The 16,607-nt window shown below is 40.4% G+C and overlaps 1 protein-coding gene across 10 annotated transcripts in view; it reads left to right on the top strand.

Annotated features, from left to right (window-relative positions):
• The window catches only part of Sorcs1 (sortilin-related VPS10 domain containing receptor 1), a 513,725-nt gene that overhangs the window by 369,981 nt on the left and 127,137 nt on the right, over positions 1-16,607 (top strand). The window lies entirely within an intron of this gene.

Below are 16,607 nucleotides of genomic sequence, written 5' to 3'. Positions count from 1 at the left end.
CTAAGATGTCAGGCCAGGACTGCTTCATTCCAGATCTCGTATTTATTTTGTTTACCCAGCACACGCTGTTGGCTACCTCTGCTGTGCTGAGTCCTCTCCTGGGCAGCGATGAGGAATGGAGAAAGGCTGCAAAGGCCCTGCTCTCATCCGCGTTAACTTCTAGCTTGAAAGACAAATCACAAATGAGAGCAGAATGCGTTTATTTGGGAAATGTTTATGTAAGCATGTAAGAAAGCAAGCAGTGTACAAAGTCAGTCCGGAATGGGAGGAAGTTGGCAAGGAAAAACATCTTTGGTAAAGAGGTATCTGATATTTGAGCCAAAAAAAAAAAAAAGTCAAACAGTGTGTGGTATGGTGGAAGAAGGCACAGCTAGACAGAGCAACTACAAAGGACACGGAGTTTGGGTGTGCCTGGACAATGTCTGGACTATCATGTGACAGGGAAAGAGTGACTTCTGTCTTTATACAATCTGTCATGGAAGATGGGAAGAGTACTATGTTCCTTAGTGGGCACCTACTATGTCGCAAGTATGATACTTAGGATAGAGAGCCGCAGCAACTTGATGTTACTAAGCAAAGCAATGGTTGGTTTACTCTATCCTCCAGGATCTGTTCCCTGAGCTGCATCTCTCCTAGAATCCATCTATGACATTCAGATATATAAATCTATGTAAATAAACCCAGCCGTCTAGCAAACCAAGCCAACCAAACAAATAAAAAGGTTGTAGCACAGAAAGTGTATCCAGTGAGTTAACTCCATGGGTAAAGATACTTGCCACAAAGATCGATTACCTGAGTTTAATCCCCTGGATCCACGTGATAAAATTGGAGAACCGATTATTTCAGGTTGTCCTATGGCCTCTGCACACAGACCCTCACTAAAAGAGAAAGATAATGTAATTGTAAAAAGAAAGAACTCTAGCTACTTTCTTCCCTATGCACTAAACGGTTTTCACTGTTTCCTGTTTCCCCTGGTCTCTCATTTCCTCCTGGCTTTGCTTCATTCTCTTTCCTTCTTGCCTCTCTCTCCTCTCATTCTTTGTAAGATTAATTTGGAAAGCTAAAGTAATAATGTACATCTCACTTTGTCAGGGTTGAGTGTGACCTGTACACCTGACACATGTCTTCCTGAACTGGAGTCATTTGTAGTGTGAGCTAACAGTGACCATGAGCTAGATTGGTCTTACACATGCGCGCGCACACACACACACACACACACACACACACACACACACACACTTTCCTCCAGTATAGTCCACATCCTCTCTTGATTTTGTGCCAAAATAAACATTGTTTGGGGGTGACGCCTTATCTATGCTCCTGTGCAGAATAACTTGCACTTTTCACTGGGCTTTGCTATAGTTACCCTGACCACCAAAAAAAGTATTTTTTCTCTTCACAATAGATTAAAGTAGAAACAAGTCTCCTCTGTCTCAAGGAGTCCAGACTGTGGAAGCCATAAGTCCACTATTCTGTGAGATATTAAATTAAACAAACCTAAGATCCCAGTCACAAGAGAAATATATTCAGAGATATGAAGGTTGGTAGTTTCTCATCCATAGACCTGAATATCTCACAAGATATACTCAGCATATTATTTTGCAAATGGTTTAATGAATTTTCTGTATTTCCTTTATTTTTGTGATTTTAATGATCTCTTGTGTTCCTAATTTCATGCTTCGCCAAACTTTTATTATTCTAGGACATTCTCTGTTTTATTCACAGCTTCTTAGTGTCAGTAGACTAGTAAAAAATATTTTATTTGCTTATTTATTTACTTATTCATTTATTTAAATCCCAAAAACTGCCCCCTCCTGGACCCCACTTCTGAGGTTCTCCCCCACTACCCTCATCTTCTCCCTTGAGAGGGCGGGCCTACTGGATATCCCTCTGACCCTGACTCATCAAATCTCTGCCAGATTAAGCACATCCTCTCCCACTGAGCCCAGACAGGGCAGCCCTGTTGAGAAATGGATACCACAGTCAGGCTGCAGCTTTAGGGAGAGCCTCCACTTCAGATGTTTGGGTCCCACATGGAGACAAAGCTGCATATGTGCCAGGAGGCTTCATTTCAGCCTGTGTACTTAAAAAAAAAAAACAAAAACAAAAACAGAAGGAGGAGGACAAGAAGGAGGAAGAGGAAGAAGAGGAGAAGAAGGAGGGGTGGGAGTAGGAGGAGGAGGAAGGAGGAGGAGGAGGAGAAGAAGAGGAAGAAGAAGAAGAAGAAGAAGAAGAAGAAGAAGAAGAAGAAGAAGAAGAAGAAGAAGAAGAAGAAGAAGAAGAAGAAGAAGAAGACGACGACATTTGGTTTAGAAATGCATCTCAGGGATTGAACACGGGCCTAGCATTTTCTAGGCCATTGGATTATTCTCTCCAATATAAAGAAAGGAAAAGGAAAGGAAAAATTAATAACTCACACTGGTTCTAAATTAATAAAATTTAAAAAAATAAAAAAGTTTGGCTCATAGGTCATATCAGTGCAGAACATCCCAAAATAGATAATTTCTCAGAAATGGCTCATCTCTAATGTACACATTCAGAGTTGATGTTACGCACTTCTGATGATACAGTGTTTAACTGGCCCATTACACTGAGGATGCTCAAAGAGCAATTAGAAGTGCACAGAAACAACAGTGTGTTTTTGCATATTTCTCTCTCTCTCACTCTCTCTCTCTCTCTCTCTCTCTCTCTCTCTCTCTCTGTGTGTGTGTGTGTGTGTGTGTTGGTTAAGGACATTTAGCATAAAGATTTAAATGAGTAATAAAACATCAAGAAGAACATAAGAAAATTTTCTATGTGGAATTTTGGGTGTTAAAATTTGTTCTGCTTTAAAGTTGAAAATTAACAGGGGATAGGAAAACATATAAGTGCTTGTGAACACCTACAGTTTACATTCTGTTGATAGTTAATCTTTTACAATATAAAGGTTATGAAAGCCCTTGGAGCTAAATACATATTTCTTAAATAATAGAAGGAATGAATACCATAGGTGTACGGAATGAATACAGTCCCATAGGTGTACAGAATGAATACAGTCCTATAGGTGTGCGATGTGTATTTTATGTTTTGCCTGTCATTTAATAGCACGTAAACTTGCACAAATCTCATTCTTAGATCTTGGTTTCTTCACCTGTTTAAAACCATCACTACCAACAACAAAAATTACTATCTGTAATTTCTGCAAAGTTGCAAAGAGGAAAGGTCCTTGTGATCCAGTTGGCATAGTTCTGACCCAAGATAGAGACTGCCCTGGCAATTCTGGAGGTCAACACTGCAGTTGCTGTCAATGGAGACATTCCGAGCTCTGCCTGAGACCCAGGAAAAACTTCAATTAAAGCCCAAGAAGAATTTGAATGGAAAATCAGGAGAGGAAAAGGCAACTCAAGCCAGCAGATCTCTCTAAAGGAACATAGGGTGTCTGCCCACTGCGAGTAATCATGTCATTTTGAAATGGTAGAGATTCTGAAAACACGAGCTTGCCAGCGACATCAGAGATCTTTGTTAAGGCTTGCCAGGAGAGGAAAGAAATGGATAAAGACCTTTCAGACCTTAGAGCAAGAGTTTGGTTTTAACATCTATCCATATTCTAAAATTCTAAAAGCTCTCCTTACAGAGAGAGTCTGCATACTAGCTTAGGAAATGACCCCACAATAACATGGCTTGTAGGACGTGAAGCAGGGGCAAAGGGGTCACTCAAGTGAAAGAGAAGACCACCTACACAACAAGAAGGCTCGTATGTCAAATGCAAAAGTGTCTCCATATTCCTAACCATGGTTACTGGTTTTCCAGGCTCAGCCTGCTGACCACTATTTCCCACTGCTCGTATAGGTATTCATTACTTGCTGTCTTTTGAGAGTGAGAACCTGTGCTAATTAATTGTCAACTTGAAACCCAGAAGCATGGATTTTGGCAACTGTCTTGATTAGCTTAATTGAGGTTGAAGACTGGCCCACTTTGGTGGACCCTGTTCCCTTGACTGGAATTTCATAGTACAAAAGAAGAAGACAATGGGCTAAACTCATGAAGCTATTGCTGGCTCCTTCTTGATTGTGGATAGAATGTGACCAGCTGCCTCAGGCTTCTACCACTATGACTATCTCAGAGCTACAGACTGTAAGGTTAAGTAATTCCTTGCCTACTATTTTATTGCTGTGAAGAGTCAGCATGATCAAGGCAACTTATGAAATAAAGCATTTAATTTAGGCCTTATTTACAGTTTTAGAGGATGAGTCCAGGATCATCAAGTGGAGAGCATGATAGCAGGAAGGCAGACATGATGGTTGTGCAGTAGCTGAGAGTTTACATCTGATCCACAAGCAAAAGTCAGAACGAGAGAGAGAGAGAGAGAGAGAGAGAGAGAGAGAGAGAGAGAGAGAGACCTTGCTATTGGTTTATGAAAACAGTTACTCGTATAAGATACAAGTTTAAGGCTTTAAGAAAATATTTGCACAAACCATACATCTTATAAGGAGTGAATACCCCAAGTCTGTAAAGAAGTCACTTCAGTAATGAGAAATAAAATAGCCCAATTGAATAACTTAAGGACCAGAAGACAATTCTCAGAAAAAGGTACATGAGATCAACAGATATGTGACAAGATGTACATAACTACTTACCAGAAATGAAATCCAAGGGAAACCCGCAATGTAATAAAGTCATACCCAACATAAAATCCATTATCATAATGAGCAGATACATTTCAGTGAGCATGTAGGGAGAATGAAGCCTGGGTGCACTGTTGAGAGGAGTTTAAATCAATGTGTAATATAGAAAGGTACATGAATGTTCCTTAATCATTTGATTAATCAATTCTGTTCCTGTTATGTAATAAATAAATGTAAAAGGTATATTGAGATATATCTGCACTCTCATGTTTCTTAGGACTTTGTTCATAATAGTTGGAGGATGATTATGAGTTAAGTGATTGTCAGAAGATCAATAAAAATGAAAATGGCATATTTACACAGTGAGTTACACTTCATCCTTTAACATTGGAAAGTCTTGTCATGAATAAACCTGAAGGCCAGGATGGCAAGTGAAATATGCAATGGAAAGAATGAATTACCATTTCTACCATCCATGCCTGGGACTGGACCTAAATTTTCTCTGTTCCAGGCTGGTCTTGAATTAAGGAATGTGTTTATCTTTGTAAACATAAACAAAATCTTAACTGGTGGGATCTCCTGTGATTGCCACCCTCTAAATCTCTTTATCTAGTTCCTTAGTATCTTTCTGATAAGTTGGCTCACTGTTCTTTTAGATTCATGAAGCCCCTCATATAATTCATATTGTATCCTTATGTTTTACATAGTTGAGAAATTATATATTTTTAGACTCATGTTATTAGAGTTCTTTCCCACAGCCTTAAGAGCTGTCCTGAAGGTCTCAGCACTTATCATTTTGCCAAGATATTAGCCATACCTTTGCCTCCTGGACTAGCGCAGTCTTTGATTATCATGGAGATATTAATGGGGAAGAAATTCCTTGAAGGAAAAATCTGAAAATATGTACATTATTATACAAACAAGCCTTATGCCGATAGCAGCCATCAACACTTGTGGAAGCCCATGCCTGCTAGCCCTGTCCTAGAGGCAGGAACAATTGCATTCCACCCAAATAAGGTCATGCCAGACCATAAACATCCCTGGAAAGAGTTAAATAAGGACAGGAAGTGTCTTAGCTACTTTTCCTGTTGGTATGAAAGAGTACCCTGACAAAGCCATTTAAGGAGGGAAGATTTTAGTTTGAAATACTGTTCCAGAAACAGTCCATGTGAGGTCTAAGCTCTAAATCCAAGAAAGAAAAAGAATTCAAGGAATCTAAAGTATATGAGATATACTTGATTCAGTGACACACAGGCTGCTAGGTAGGAAGATGCTGACACATACCCTGGTAAATATGGGCCAACAGTAAGCACACACACAGACCAGCACACAAGGTAAAGGCAAACACACACAGGCCTAGAAGGGCTGGCTTTTTGCAAAAGACAAAATGTCAAAATGGAGGCCTCTGATTTTAAAGCCAAATTTATACACAATGTGACCTTCTGCTGAGAATTGTAATAAAGCTACTTCTTTTGGGTTCCTTGGACATACAGTATCTACCATCATTGGCTAATGTACAGCCCCAAGATGATAGGTGTCAACCATGTTTACATAATTCTTACCAATGACATGCTGTCTGTGGTAGTTTTAATGAGAATGTTCCTCCTTAGCCCATATATTTGAATCCTTGGTCCTGGTTGTTAGAACTCTTTTGGAATGATTAAGAGGTTTAGCCTTGTTGTTGGAGGTGTCTATGTTCTGCATGGTGGCAGGAAGGCAGACATGATATAGGAACAGTAGTTGAGCACTTGCAAGTGATCCATAAACAGGAATCAATGGGGGGTTGGAGAGAGAGAGAGAGAGAGAGAGAGAGAGAGAGAGAGAGAGAGGGATTGTTTTTTGATACTGACCTTTAAAAGTCTTAAAGCCCACCCCCAGTGACACTGAGATTGAAGACTTGATCACTTTTATTGACACTGTTCCTTTGACAGAAATCCCATGCTACATAAAATAGAAAGAGTGACCTAAGCATAGGAACCCCTGACTGCTTCCTTCTTGGCTATTTGTTAGCTTCTCGGCCATTTTGCTTTTTGATTTCTTACAATTCCATGATTTCTGTGACTTTGGAAAATCTTTACTCAGACCAATTTTTTTTAATCCCCTATTGTAAGTATACCTTTCCTTAGCTAACTGTAATTGTCATTTCAGAGGCTTATTGCTGAATAAGCTCACCCTTTCTAGTTCTTTCTGAACTCTGATTTGTTCAATTCAGCTGTTCTGGCTCAAACTCTTTGCCAAGGTGACTAACTCAATCTGGCTTCTCTCAGTTTCTTACTGAATTGCTCTGCTTGGAGTCAAATCAACTCTGGAAATTTGTTCTAATTCTCTGTCTCCTTCTATTCTCTAACTTCAACTGCCTCTGCTGACTTGCACTGGACTCCATGAACTTGTGAATGAGCCGAACTCTACTGTACAGCACTGACTGCAGTGACTCCCACCTGACTAACGTTCTCTCCCCGCACTGATCTTTTCTGTACTGTTCTTGTGAAAGTTAGATGTATCCAACGCATGACTCATTCTGTCAAATCTTTCTCTGACTCATCATTTTGTCTGTCCCTCAGTTAGCTATTACTTTCAAACATGGCTGCTTCCTTTTACAAACTAATTTTACCTTGAAAATGAGCACTAAAGGAGTGTCTTCATTTCAACTTCAGTGATTAATTGTGTGTGATGTATCTGAATTCCAGCTATATCCAGCTAAGTCTTGATCCTTTGCCACAGTAGCCATGTTGCTGGATTAAAATCCCTCTACATATGAAGTTTCTTCTGGTAGTTTTACTCTATCAGTACTAACATTAAAATTTGAGTTGATATCTATATATGAGACAAAAATCTGATTTTATCTTTCTGAACTTGAATATCCCACTACTTAAAGAAGAGACCATTCCTGCTCTCTTGTTTATTTTTGTTTTCTTTTGTTGAAGATCATTGACCATGAGTGTGTGATGTTGTGTTGGATGGCACCAGTATTCTTTATCTTTGTTTACTACAAGTATATCCCAATACAGTGGCTTTTATTACAATAGATTTAGAAGTAAGTAATAAGATGCCATTTGCTTTGCTGTATCTGCTCAACATTGCTTTGGCTACTCAGGAAATTTCATGGTCCCATATGCAGGGAAAGCAATGTCAATTACAATTCAATAAAACAGTGAATCAAACCCAAAACCTGGATATGAACACAAACATAGATTTCCTCAACAGCAGGGAGAAATACTGGTGATTAAAGAGAGAAGATTTAAATGACAACCACAGCTCATGTCACCTGAGCACAGTCTAACCAGGCACCAGAATAACACTGGAGAACCAAGATGGTTCATAAAAATAGTGTCAATGTGGATAGCATATATTTCTATGATATGAAATAGATCACGGGGCTGAGTAGTCTATGTAGCTTTACCACGACAGCAGCCCTCAGTCTGAACTTAACTTCCCATTCCTCAAACAGAGCCTGGCTTTTACAGGCAGCACCTCCTCTCTGTATCAGCACTAGTTTGTGGTAGAAGGGGAGTGCATTATGCCACACAGCAGCTGTTACAGAGTGAGGATATTTGAAAAGAACAGTGCAGTACCCTAATTACCTATGGCAAGAAAAACATCTGTGTGTGAGAAGTAATGAAATTAATTCTAGCATGTAGCAGTTGCATACATTAATTGACATTAATTAATGCCAAATTACATAGACTTCCTATGGAATCTCATCACGCACTCATCAGAATAGAATACGGAGAGAGTTCTTCATACTTAATGCTATTACAGCAAATCTCAAGGGGAATAAGAGTGATTGGTCCCTCATTATGAACCGCAGCCAATTTCTTTCTATTTCCATTAGAAGGAGAAAGGGAGAAAACTAAACCCTTTACCAGGCAGGCAGTCAGAAACAATCACTTACCCTTCGGTTTTTAAATTTCACTTTTTGCTATCCTGAACAGAAATAGAAGGCTAATTTAGAGGCTTTCCTTGTGTTGCTTAGCTTGTGTTACCTACCTTGAATGCTTAGATCAAAGATGGCTCACTGTACAGGTGAACCAGACTGCAAAGAATTGGGAAGCAGAAGAAACCAGAATGTTGAGTAGTGTCTCCTGAATCTGCTTATCTCACAAGGCCATTATGACCTGCACCTACCCAGGTGAGAAATGCTGGCTCATCAATTTAACGTCCCCGTTTCCCATTCTTTCATTTACGGCCTTGCTGTGCCTGGTGACATCTCATGTAAGTTTTATTCACATTCTTGCCTACGCACTCATAGAATGATGTCTGTTTATACAACTTGCCAAAAAGTGGGTCCACGCTATAATATTGTGCCATCCTATTTTTAAAAGCTTTTACTTGGAAATGATTTTAGAAAGACAGAGAGGTTACCAAGCTGGGTACAATAGTGTGCACTCTCCGCACACTCTCATCTTGTTTGAGCATCGTCATAACCAGTGCTTAATTTTCAAAGCCAAAAATGTATCAAATAATATTGATTGGTAATTTGTCTTAATCACATATACTTTAAGTATTCAGTCCTAAAGTAGAAATTTAATAGTGAATTGAATGTTTCACACTTTACATATTTCCTCTTTGTTTCATCTATTTTTTTAAAGTATCACTAAATATTTCTGAGGCTGGGGAGGTGACTCAGTGGTTAAGAGACTTGCTGCTTTTACAGAGGACCAGCATTCAGTACCCAGACACATATAGGGGAATCTCACAGCCATATATGACTCTAGCTGCAAGGGATACTCTTGTCTCCTTGAGTATGCTCAGATGTACACACACACACACACACACACACACACACACACACACACACACAGAGAGGCACAGACACTTTAAAAACTCTCTAAGCGGGGTTGGGGATTTAGCTCAGTGGTAGAGCACTTGCCTAGCAGGCGCAAGGCCCTGGGTTCGGTCCCCAGCTCCGGAAAAAAAAAAGACCAAAAAACTCTCTAAGCACTGAAAAAATTAACAGTGGGGGTTTGTATGCCCGGGGCTACATATGGATGTCAGAGGACAACTTCGTGGGTTCAGTTATCTCTTTCCACTTTTCATGGTTTCGGGCATCCTATCAGGTCTCTAGGTTTTCATGTGGTTCCCTTTCCCTCCCAAAGGAAGGTCCTTGTTAGACTTTATTAAGCACTTTCTGATAAATATAGGAATCTTCCCATAATGTCCTGATTTTCTGAAATGAAATCCTTAGAAATGCATCAGAGATCCAAGGATACAATCTTAGGCATCTTGCTCCACACTGCAAAATACTGTGTAACAGGATGAATTTATGAATGCTCTCATTTGTGTGTAGATGAACTCACTGATACTTAAGTATAAGAAACCAAAGTCTGGTTCATAAAAGTCAGCAAAGACACATAGGGATGTTCATGTAACATATGAAATAAAAGTGAAGAAAAACTGTAGTTAAGCCAAACAAGTCACACACACTTCAAGTCCCTGCCGTCTTCTGCTGTTCCATAAACTACCATATTTACTCTCTGTATGTGGAAATCACTTGGCGTATTATTGGCTGTAGTATCGTGACCATTAACTGTATTATATACCTGTCAACATCCATTAGAATATCGACCCTATAGACCAGAAGTTCTCTACCTGTGGGCTGTGACCTCTTTGAGGTTTGAAAGACCTTTCTACAGGAGTCACCTAGGACCATCAAAAACACAGGTCTCTATAGTATAATTCATAATGGTTGCAAAATTATGAAGTAGCAGCAAAAATAATTTTACAGTTGGGGATTATCATGACATCAGGAACTGAATTGAAAAGTCATGGCATGAGGAGAGCCGAGAACAGCAGTAACTGACTGTGACAAATAATACTGCTTTGTTTGTTTTGCTAGTCTCAGATTAACAATTTATACATAAATGACCTATAAATACCATGTGTGTATTAACATCTTTCCATCCGATGTTTGAAGAGGATTCGAAGAGGAGATTGAAATCTTGAAGAACATTGCCAGACACCATTATAAATAAAATAATTATACAGATTCATCCAGGAGTCTTCATTACTTGTCAGGTCTATCATCACAGTGGGAGTTACGCTAACCTTGGAAGCCCAGGAAACCCCAACCTTTGCATCTGGTTTAGTTCACTTTAGCCACAGTTCTTTATTCATTATCTCCCATAGCAGCAGTAGGACAATGGTAGATTTAGTACACTCAACAGCTCAATGAGGTCATCAGGGAGTAGGTTCTCTCAGGCTGGGCACAGTCATTAGGTGAGTTGGTCTATACTGGCTCCTTTAGATAAGAGGAAAATTAGAATAGTCCCCATGCATCAAAGTGAGAGCCTATTGTATAGCAGAAAGTGAGTTTCCTTCCGTATGGCTGGTCCCACCTCTCACTTCTCATTTAGCAGTGCTAGATTTAAATGCTGCACTCTAAACCAGCCTGTGGGAAGGGGATGAGGAATAATCATAGTGGATATAGACCCAAGGTGATTTCTCTCACATTTCACCTTCTTCATGGTGGAAGACTACCGAGACAGCAAATGCAGTGTTGGTCTTCCCAGTAGAGAGAGAAAAATGGTGCACAGCAAAATATGAAGGAGAACCTCATGAGAACCTTACTGACACAGCAAAGAACAATTTAAGCTGTCCTTTAAAGGGATGGTTATGGTCCTCAGATTGACTCTATCACTGTGCAAAGATAAAATAAAGCAGAAGAAGAGAAAGAGCAAGAAAATGAATACTTGGAATAATTGACATTTCTAGACATTTAAATTTCACAACTTACGGCCTATTTATCATTTAATCGCACAGTAAATTCTGTGTAGTAGCTAATAGGCAAAATGGCTGATATTGTTATCCTGCTTAACAGCTGAAGGATGCGAGTTTAAGGATGTTGACGTGATTTCCTCTCAGCTATGCAGCTGGCACTCCACTACAGCTAGAACCAAAGCCCAGGTTTCAGAGAAAGAACCCTGCATTTCTTTCGTGGCCCTAAGGGAGCCATGTAAAGGCCGCAAAATGGTCTAGTGGATTGTGAAATTGTGGGGTACAGATTTTGTGTGCTGTAGAGAAGACCATTCTGGAAAAAGACAAGTCCCAAAGTTTGTTTTTTAAGGAGAAAGAAAAGTCTTAGTTTGGGGAACGTTTGGAACTATGACATATCTAAAAGGGTTTCACGAGACTCAATAGATTTTAGACCTATGCTGGCTGTTTACTGAAGGAAAATTACAAGATTTGTTTTATCATGTTTTGAGTCTACCAGTAACTTCATCAGTCAAGGGTCAGCTGATCCAAATGTGCATGCTGCCCCCTACTGATCCTTCTTGCAAAATTCAGGATCACTCAGATTCTCATACACTGATGTTCTTGGGCAGTTCTTTGCTAATTTTCAGAGAAGTCTTTCATCAGCCCTTATATCCATCCACCTAACCACACTGTTGTCCATTCCCACTTCCTTTAAATGATCAACTCATATTTCATTTCAGAATATCTGTGTTCCCTGTTTAAAGTCTTAGAAATCATGTCTCAACTTATTAAACACCAAAATAACTCAATTCTTTAAGAAGCCACACATTTAAGTAAGCAATTATGTTTCAAAGGATATTCACTTTTTGGCTTATAGTATTAGTATTAGGGATATATCAGAGAGGAACACACACACACACACACACACACACACAGAGGGGTGGCAGTGAATTATCATCGATACAGCATCTAAATTTCTTTTAGGGAGTAATCATGAAAGGTCTTCATAAATAGAAGTGGTCTGAAATTGAGAATGCTATTGATAACTCTATAAAATTCTCTGGGAAAGAGAATTGCTAACTTTGTAAATTGGTAGCATTGGTAAAATTCTCCTTCCTGGAGTAAATGTGGATGGGAAATCTTTATTACCAAGAGAGAGTTGGGTGCGCTCTTCAACATGAATCAGAAGATTAGAACAGTCATGGGCAGAATAAGAGATACATGTGTAGTCAGAGTAGAAAAGTAGGTTTGATGGTCAGAGGGGGATTTGAATGTATTCCAGTATGGTTTTAAGTTTTTTTAATAGTCCAGTCTTTCTCCCCCTCCTGGTCCACCATCTGACTGTTCCACGTCCCATACCTTCTCCCACTCCCAACCTCCAACTCCACAAGTCCTCTCCCTCCCCTGGGCCTCACGTCTCTTGAGGGTTAGGTACATCTTCTCCCACTGAGTCAAGACCTCTGCTGTATGTGTCGGGGGCCTCCTTTCAGCTAGGGAATGCTGCCTGGTTGGAGGCTCAGTGTCTGATCTATCTTCTGGATCCAAGTTAGTTAAGGCTGCTGGACTTCCTGTAGGTCACCCTTCCTCCTCAGCCTCTTCCAGCTTTTCCCTGGTTCTACGACAGGAGACACCAGCTTCTGTCCATTGATTGAGTGTAAATATCTGCATTTGGCCTTTTGGAGGGCAGTTATACTACCATGGTATCAGTAACAGTGTCAGGCCTTGGGGCCTCCCCTTGAGCTGGATCCCAATTTGGGCCTGTCTCTTGACCTCTTTTCCTCAGGCTTTTTGTCATTTTTTTTGTCTCTGCAGTTCTTTCAGGCAGGAACAATTCTGGATCAGAGTTTTTGACTATTAGCAACCCCATCCTTCCACTTGATGCCCTGTCTTTCTGATGGTGTTAGGATCTTCAAGTTCTCGCTCCCCACTGTAGAAAATTTCATCTAAGTTCTCTCCTTCTGAGTCGAGAGTCCCTCACCTCCCAGGTGCAAAACTAATGATGTCCTCATTCTTAATAGATAAGTAGCACTCCATTGTATAAATGAACTACATTTTCTGTATCCATTCTTCTGTTGTGGGACATCTAGGTTGTTTCTAGCTTCTGGCTATCACACATTTACCAAATTTGTGTATATTAAAATTTGTGTATATTAAATGGTTTTGGGATTTAATGTGGCATTTTAAGTAAATACTGCCATAAAATGATTTCAATAAAGCCGAAGCGTCTTTAATGCAACATTTGTCCAACAATAGAGTTGGAGGTACCTTAAGGTGACCTGAGAGTTGTCATTACTGAAGAAGTTGAGTTCATGGGCCTCTGTGTCCTGCCTCAGTTGAAAACTTGAGTCTTAGTTTTCTTGCCTCTTGAACTGAGAACAAAAGTTTGAATTGGAGATGTCAGTATTGAGTTGCATCTTCCTTCCTTCCTTCCTTCCTTCCTTCCTTCCTTCCTTCCTTTCTTTCTTTCTTTTTTTCTTCCTTTCTATCCCAAAAGATGCCCTGATCCCCAGTGCCCCCCCTCAGAGCATCCTTCTCCTATGAGAGGGTGGGACCCCCCTGGGTATTCGCATCCTTGGCACACAGAGTCTCTGCAGGATTAGGTAATACTTTTCAACTGAAGCCAGACAAGTCATCCCTGTTGGGGAACTTAGGGACAGCCCCCCTCCTCCAGTTGTTGGGGGACCCACATGGTGACTGAGCTTCAGGTCTGCTACCTATGTGCTGGAGTCCTTGGTCCAGACATAGGTATTCTTCAGTAGGTGGCTCAGTCTCTGAGAGGCCCAAGGTTCCAGGTTAACTGACTCTATTGGTCTTCCTGTGGAGTTTCTATCCCCTTCGGGGTGTTCAATCCTTCCCCCAGTTCTTCCATAAGACTTCATGACTTCTGTCCAATGTTTGGTTGTGAGTCACTGCATCTGTTTCTGTAAGCTGCTGGGTAGAGCCTGTCAGAGGACAGAGGCTGCTATCTGAAAGCATTCCACAGTATCGTTTCATTTTCATTTTCAACCCACAAACAAGCACCTTTACCTCATTATTCAGTCCAATGGGACTTCGACCTGAGATTTTAAAATACTGCATGCTAGTGTGTAGCTTTTCAAAGATTAACATGTGAAGGTGAATTCTAATAAACATGAAAATATACCTGTAGATTTGTGAGTCTTATTGTCAGTTTTTGAAAATCTTTTCTTTGGGTGTTTGGAAGAAGAAAGTTTAAAGAAGAATTCTGTAACAGAACTTGATGGACATGCCAGAGACAGTGGTTCTGATAGGAAGCTAATAAAATAGCACCAAATATTTGAATAATCACAGTGATACTTAGTGGGGACTTGGAGAGTTTGTGAGGCTTCCTTAAACACATTAACATCCCAAGACTTTTTTTCCTGCCGTCTACTCCTCTTTGGTGTATTTGCTTCTTTTTGTTCTAGAGCGTTCAGATGTGCTGTTAAGCTGCCGGTGTATGCCCTCTCCAATTTCTTTATGAAAGCATGTGCAGAGCTATGAGTTTCCTCTTAGCACAGCTTTCATTGTGTCCCATGAGTTTGGGTGTGTTGTACCTCCATTATCATTAAATTCTAAAATGTCTTTAATTTCTTTCTTATTTCTTCCCTGAACAAGTTATCATTGAATAGATAATTGTTCAGCTTCTATGAGTTTGTGAGCTTCCTGTTGTTTTGCTGTTGTGGTTGAAGAACAGCCTGTGGTGTGTGGTGGTCTGGTAGGATGCATGGGATTGCTTCAATCTTCTTGTATTTGTTGAGGCTTGTTTTGTGTCTGAGTATATGGTGAATTTTGGAGAAGGTGCTGTAAGGTGCTGAGAAGGTGTATTCTTTTGTTTTAGGATAAAATGTTCTGTGGATATGTTAAATCTCTTTGTTTCATAACTTGTGTTAGTTTTACTGTGTCTCTGTTTAGTTCTCTTTCCATGCTCTCTCCATTGGTGAGAATAGGGTGTCAAAGTCTCCCACTATTAGTGTGTGCAGTGCAATATGTGCTTTGAAATTGCATAATGTTTCTTTTACATATGTGAGTGCCCTTGCATTTGCGGCCTGGATGCTCAGAGTTGAGAATTTCTCTTAGTGGATTTTTACTTAGATGAGTACATAGTGTCCTTCCTTATCTTTTTTGATAACTTTTGGTGAAAGTCTATTTTATTGGATACTAGAATTGCTACCAGCTTGTTTTTTTGGGACCATTTGCCTGGAATATTTTTTCAGCCTTTTACTTTGAGGCAATATCTGTCTTTATCACTGAGATGTATGCAACAAAATGCTGGGTCCTGTTTTTGTATTTGGCCTGCTAGTCTATGTCTTTTTATTGAGGAATTGAGACCACTGATGTTGAGAGATATTAAGGACCAATGATTGTGTTGCTTCCTGTTATTTGGGAGGGAGAGAGGACGGGAAGGGAAAAAGGGTGCATTTCAGATATGGGTGGAGCTGGGGAAGAAAGAAAGTCAGGAACTTGAAAGTAGGTGTGTCGAAGTAGGGGAGGGTGAACTGAGGGGTAGCCACAAGAAAGTCCCAGATGCCAGGAACCCAAGAGGTTTCCAGGACCCAATAGGGAGGACTTTAAATGAAATACTCAACAAAGAACCTGTAGAGACCACATCCAGTGGCTAGGCATGGCCCCCAGTTGAGGGATAGGGCCACCCACCCACCTCAAAAATATTAATCCAGAATTGATCCTGTCAAAAGGAGATACAGGTACAAAGAGTGGAGTAGAAATTGAAGGAGAGGCCATCCAGAGACTGATCCACCTAGGGATCCATCCCATCTGCTGACACCAACCCCAGACACTTTTGCTGATGCCAAGAGTTCTTACTGACAGGATCCTGGTATAGCTATCCACTAAGAGGCTCTGCCAGAGCCAGACCAATACAGATGCAGATACACATGGCCAAACATTGGAACTAAGTGTGGGGACCTCAATGGAGAATTTAGGGCAAGGACTGAAGGAACTGAAGGGGTTTGCAACCTCATAGGAAGAACAACCAGATACCCCAGAGCTCCCAGGGACTAAACCACCAATCAAAGAATACACAGGGGTTACCTATGGCTCCAGCAGCATAAGTAGCAGAGGATTACTTTAATCTGGCATCACTGGGAAGGGAATCCTTTGATCCTGTAGAGGCTTGATGACCCAGGATAGGGGAACACTAGGACTCTGAGGCAGAAAAGGGTGGGTGGGTGGGGAAGTATCCTCATAGAAGCGAGGGAAGAGAAGAGGGGATAGGGGGCTTGTGGAGGGGAAACTAAGAAGGGGGATAATATTCAAAATGTAAATAAATAAAATAAGCGATTAAAAATAAAC

This window comes from Rattus norvegicus, chromosome 1, assembly GCF_036323735.1.
Source record: "Rattus norvegicus strain BN/NHsdMcwi chromosome 1, GRCr8, whole genome shotgun sequence".
Taxonomy (NCBI): Eukaryota; Metazoa; Chordata; class Mammalia; order Rodentia; family Muridae; genus Rattus; species Rattus norvegicus.
The sequence above is the reverse complement of the archived record's forward strand: the minus strand, read 5'-3'. Positions and strand labels throughout refer to the sequence as shown.